Genomic DNA, 6,475 nt, shown 5'->3' with positions numbered 1-6,475 from the left:
TGTGTGTGTGTGTGTGTGTGAAGTGACATTGAGACCTTGTCGTGGGAAATCTATCTAGCTAAGAAAAAGAGACAGAGGGATTCTCAGAGAGATATGAAACACCGTCTGGCACAGCAGTGATAGACGCCAGAGAAGGTGAACCTCTGGAATGCTTTGTCCAGTAAGAGTTTTAAAGAACACCAATAAAATGCTAATGAAAAGCCATCAGTAACACTGTATTTCATGTAAAAGGTTTGGCACATGTAGCATGCTTTTTATGAGACTCCTCCTTAAAAACTAATCAAAGGTAGTATATTTCCTTTCAGGTTCAAAGTGTGGGGAGAAGGAGATCATCATAACTGAAGGTCAGTTGGCAGCCAGACTGCATGTCACCTTAGGAAACAGCCTTGTTCTGGTGCATTCCTAATCATGCATTGTCTGAGAGCTCTCCACCTCATTTCTCCTCAGGGCTGTAGCCATTCTACTCAATCAGCACTGACTATGCTCATATTAATGGACAGGCACTGAACCATTCATTGCAGAGAAAAGGAAGAGGCAAAAGGCAAAGATCAATCAGCCATGAAGCTTGCCTTCAAAGATCTAATAGCTTGAGAGGCGAGAGAAGACAAGTAAGTCAGTCTTTGGGATAGAAATATTAAAGGAAGAAGAGATGACATCTATGCGAGAGAAGGGTGGAAAAATCCACAGTTTTATCTGGGCAGCATTTAAAAGAAATAAATATAATTTGGATTTCAAGATAGTGTCCTTGGTAGGCCAGCAGGTTTAATAAATCTCTCCCCGCGTTTAACCTCATGGAAAGCCTAAAAATAACAGCTTTAGCTGAGCTCTGAAGGATTTGTCCAGGCATTTCTTCCTATATAGTCCTTTATCATTGCTTACTTTCTTGTCATTTTCCTTTTCTAAAAAAAAAAAAAAACAAAAAAACAAAACTGCCTGTTAATTGGGCTTCCAGTCTATACTGAGCTCATTTGTATATATATAACTAGTTGAATGGTCTGCTTTGTCTTAATTTATTCTTTAATTCAATTAATATTAATGAATGATGGGAATGGGAATGGGAATATATGTAATGGAAATAATCACTGTAATAGGGACTAAGACAAGAGACAAAAGAGACAGTGCCTTTTCTCATGGAGTTTGTATCCTCTGACATCCAATGGTGTTGAAGAATGTCTTTCATTCTCGTCTACTCATATTACTATGTCTAAAATTCTTAACTTATCTCCATAACTCAACAACCTATGTGAACTTTTGTCAGTTTCCCAATGCAGCCCAGATAGGTAATGTGTTGAACTACAGCTTGTGTGGGAAAAGGATTTATAAATACTAAAATGCAGCCATGATAGAACAGAACACTCAGCAGGCAGGAAAGCACAGAGTGGATGTGGCACACACAGAGGTGAAGGAACATGCAATTTGGAGTACGTGAACTTGAGTAGTGAAAATAAATTCAGGACACAGATCACTGATTACTGCAATACAATGCCAGGTCAAGTGGTTAAGGAAAAGCCTTAAATTCTTCAGGCTATTAGAGAAGAATCAACCAGGGAGATTTCAAGTAAAATAGGAAATATTTCAGTGGAGTATTTACAAGAATATTTGGACCGTCAAGGGCAAAGGATACAGTTTTTTCAAGCAAATCATGCTAAGGGGACTTTATAAAATGAATGGATTCTCAGCTTTAGTGATGATTTTAGGCCAAGATGCTCTTGAAAGCCAAGTTACAGTGCATCAAACCCTCTAACAGTCCTGGAATAATAAGTCATTGACCTTTATATCCTATCAAATTAGCTGAAATCTCATCAAACGACTGAGATGTGGAGTCACCTTTGTATGTGAAGGCAGATGTCATGTGCGACAATTTGAAGAGAGAGATTTGCTAAAGAGGATAAGGGAGTAGAGGTCTGCAGGTGTTGGGCAACAAAAAACGTGTTCTTATAAAATGACTTGTGTTTGGAGAGAGAGGCTTTCAGTGGCATGGAAGTTTCAGAACTTGTTCTTTCTTCGTTCTTGTCTAAATTCCTAAATTTCCAGCTAAAATATTGCTTTTATCCACCAACACTTTAATCCAGCTTAAATTAGATTAAGCTGAAGTCTTTTGTTTATATTGTAACATTATACACTTTATTGTTCTACATAAATGTCTACATCTTTCTCCTGAATATGCCATTGAGTATATACATGGGGACAACTTATTCTATAATCTGCTCAACATTTAGAACAAAGCAAAGCTCCAAATAGAAAATAGCTTGAGATTTAATGATTTGTAAGTTTATGACCAGCTACATAGCTAACTCTTAGAAATCCTCTTTTGTGCCAGGACCCTCAAAGGAGTGGAACCCACAGCAAGAGCAGAATTGGAGCCAGTAGCCCACAGAGCTTGGAGCCCAGCAATAGAGGGTTATGGCAGCTGCCACAGGACTGACAAACTGCAATGCTGGCCTGGAGTCAATTAGAAAAAGATGTTAGTCAAGGAGAAATGTGTTTTCTCTGTCCCTTCCTGAACACGTGCATGCACCTAATTTAATATGATTTATTCAACAGAGCGGGCCACTTAACAGCCCACAGCTATGGCCAGTATCCAATATCCATGACCCCATTAAACCCTAATCAAGTAGGAGGAAATGGGAAGAAAGGGGGATGGTGTCATCTTTTTTTTTCCCTCTAGGCTCCTAGGGTCCAAAGAAAGTACATATTCAGAAACAACACAAATAGAGGTCAAATTATGTGTACAAATTAAATACATAGTCCTGTGACAACCTATCAAATTCTATGTTAAATTTCTGGCAACCTCAAAGCTCTGGAAGAGGGCCAAGTACATGAAAGGGTAAGAGAGACAAACCTGACATTTGTATGTAGCTGATGGAAAACTGTCATATACATTGTCTTCCTTGAGAGTCACAACAGTGATATGAAGCTTTTAGATTGTGAGTGCATGCTTTTTCCTGAAAAGAAAGCTCAAGCAAATATAATCATAAGAATAATAATAACAGCTACCGTTTAACAAATTCTACAGCTACTCTATCAAACCTCATAAGTGATGAGGCTGTAATTCAAACCAGCATCTTTCACTCTGGGCTTAGGTTATCTTCCAAGAATTTAATCTCTTATAATGCTCAAGATTCTAAACTATATTCCAAATGTATGCTTCTGAGAAAACTAATTCCATGTTCATGTAGGATAGAAGATGATAGCATGGAAATCGTTTAGTGGTTTATTTACTATAGGGTTTATAAACATTTTATATCTTCTGCTCAAACCTTAAAATATTAAAATAATTAAAAGACAAGATAAAGGGGTTAGTACAAGCAAGACACTAGTAGCAATAAAAAGCCATAGTTAAGAATGAGGAAGGTGAAATTAAGAAATCACACACTTTTGTACACATACACACATAAACATAAATACTACAAAGGGGAAATCCTGTGTCTTTTTAGGTTGTAAACAAGTTGTTTCACATAGTGTAATAATATATACCCATTGTCTTACCTCACACTGAAATAACTTGTTCAAATGATTACCCCAAGGCACTGATAAAAATTGAAATTGAATTTGGAGTATTCCAGCAAAATAATCATGTAAATGCATTACATAGTTGAGATTTTCATCTAAAAGAGTTAGAACAGCAATAGCAGCAACAACAAAATAATTATACTTTTGATGGGCTGAGCTCTAGTTCTTTTGTAAAAGCACTAACATGGCAGGTAAATGACATCCAATTCATTTCAAACTAATATTTTAAGAGCCAGCAAAATGAATTACAAAAAAGTACATTGAAACAATAGCTTATTAATTTTTTATAAAACTAATGAATATTAAGAACATAACAAAGATGCCAACACTGATGATGGAGTAGAATGAGCAATTTATGAAGTTTCCATTGAAAACTACACAGTTTAACAGCTCCTTAGGCTGTCCAGCTGGAAGAGGAAACCACTCCCATGCCTGGTTGTAGCCATCCAATGACCCTCTCTGTTATGTTCTCTTTCAAGAGTAAATGCATCCAATTATTTGTGTGTAATTGATTTTGCATATCCCTTCTGAGTTGGTGGGCCCAAATTATGTGTTATTCACTTATTCAAATACACATTTCATGTAACTAATGAATGCTGGGGGATGTGACAGGTGCAATGGGATAAAAAGATAGATAAGATTTGAACCCAGCTTTCTAAGTATGTCTTCTGCCTACAGTGCAAATGTATTCTTTTAAACCTACTGAAACCACTGCTATTATTAACTATTATTATTATCATTATTAACTATTAACCTACTATTATTGAAATAGTTGCAAAGGGGTGGCATTATTTTCTGTTATGAACCTTCTTAAATAAAATCAAAATAATAGTTACAATAAAAGTAAAACACCTGTATATAAAATCGTCAGTGATTTGTTTAATAGCTATAACATATAACGTTGGATGAAAGGGCAGGAGCAACAGGGCTTTCTGGGTAGCCAGAAGGGGAAGGATAAGAACAGCAAGAAATGGAACTTGCTGGCCTACAAGGGATACTGTTAGCAAGAAAAGAGGAGCAGAGGGCCCCAAAGATGCACTCTGTTGGCTTCATTTATTTAGGCAACTTGTGCTCTGGAATAATGTACAGCTGGGAGTTAATTGCTTCACACTTGAAATGCCAAGAAATTTTGAAAATGGGGGCACTGCCTTTCCATGCACAAATCAACTTTAAAAACTTCATAGGATATTGGAAAGAACATAAGCTCAAGAGACAGCCTGAAATTCAGCTGTAGCTGCTCTACTTTCTAAACCGGTAAATTTGAGCAAGATACATAACATTTTTTTCTAATTTCAAAAATTAGCTTCAGCATGCTAATAATATGCTACCATTCATGGAGACTTATGACACCCCAGGCACTATTCTAGCATTTTAACTGTATCAGTTCATTCTTTCTTTCAGTAACCCTATAAAGTAGTTACTATTATTAACCCTATTTTACAGAAAAGGAAACTGAGTCACAATGCTTTTAGTGAACTCACCTACTATCACACAACTAGGAAGTATCAGAGACAAAATGAAATATCAGGACCTCTGGCTCCTTTTTTTTTTTTTCTAGAAAATAAAAAAGATAATTTTACAATTCATTTAATGGCAACTGGTAATCATCAAATTAGCAATGGTTATATACAAAAGTTATTACACTAGCTGTGTTGTTATTTCTTAAGGTTGATCAGATACTTAGGATCACAGACATCTCCTACATAAGATGCATCATATATGTCAAACTTGGTTATCATCAGCATTTATAGAACTAGACCTAGGGAAGGAACTAGGTCTGGGGACATATGCATGGTCTTCATATTGCAAATGTTTAGCCTGCCCTGATTATTACAAAATCAGAATAGTGAGAATACTCACAGGCTGACTACTTTAAAACCCTTATTTTAACCACTTCAATAGTTAAAAAAGCTACACCAACAATCATGTGATATCACTGCACACATAATTGGAATGGCTAAAATCCAAAACACTAACAAAACCAAAGGCTGACTAAGATGTGGAGCAACAGGAAGTCTCATTCATTACTAGGGCAAATGCAAAATCACACTCTGAATTAAAAACTTCTGTTCACATAGATTTCTACAAATGAATGTTTAGCTTAACTTTATTCATAATTGCCAAAGATTGGAAGCAATTAAAATGCCCTTCAGGGCTTCCCTGGTGGCGCAGTGGTTGAGAGTCTGCCTGCCGATGCAGGGACGCAGGTTCGTGCCCCGGTCCGGGAGGATCACACATGCCGTGGAGTAGCTGGGCCCGTGAGCCATGGCCGCTGAGCCTGCGCGTCCGGAGCCTGTGCTCCGCAGCAGGAGAGGCCACAACAGTGAGAGGCCCGCGTACCGAAAAAAAAAAAAAAAATGCCCTTTAGTAAGTGGATGGAGAAACTAATTTTGGTATATCCTTTTAATGAAATATTATTCTGTGATAAAAAGAAATGAGCTATCAAGCCATAAATAAACAACGAGGAAGTTAAACTGCTTATTGTTAAGTAGAAGAAGCCAATCTGAAAATGCTACATACTGTATGATCCCCATTATATGATATATTGAAAAATGCAAAACTACAGAGAAAATAGAAAGATCAGAGGTTGCCTGGGGCTTGAGGGGATGGGTAGAGAGACAAACTAGGCAGAACATAGAACATTTTTAGAGTGGGAAAATTATTTTGTATCATACTATAATGGTGGATAAATGGCATTATGCATGTGTCAAAACCCATAGAATGTACAAAACAAAATGTTAACCTTGATGTAAACTATGGACTTGAGTTGATAGAAGTGTCATTGCCAAGACGTAAGAAATGTACCACACTCATACAAGTTGTCCCCAAAGGAAGAACTTTGGGGGTAGGGTAGAGAGGAGATCTATGGGAACTCTGCACTTGCTGTGAAATTTTCCTATTAATCTAAAACTGCTGAAAAATAAAATTAATTTTGTTTTTAATTTACTTATTATTTTTTTAA

At 36.8% G+C, this 6,475-nt stretch overlaps 1 non-coding gene across 1 annotated transcript; it reads right to left on the bottom strand.

The window, feature by feature from the left end:
• Positions 1-5,243: 5,243 nt before the first annotated feature.
• LOC137206288 (small nucleolar RNA SNORA72) lies at positions 5,244-5,375 on the bottom strand. The gene has a single exon (XR_010934602.1). It is a non-coding gene; the product is annotated as a small nucleolar RNA SNORA72 (small nucleolar RNA).
• Positions 5,376-6,475: the final 1,100 nt, after the last annotated feature.

The sequence above is a fragment of the Pseudorca crassidens genome, chromosome 14, assembly GCF_039906515.1.
Source record: "Pseudorca crassidens isolate mPseCra1 chromosome 14, mPseCra1.hap1, whole genome shotgun sequence".
NCBI lineage: Eukaryota > Metazoa > Chordata > Mammalia > Artiodactyla > Delphinidae > Pseudorca > Pseudorca crassidens.
The sequence above is the reverse complement of the archived record's forward strand: the minus strand, read 5'-3'. Positions and strand labels throughout refer to the sequence as shown.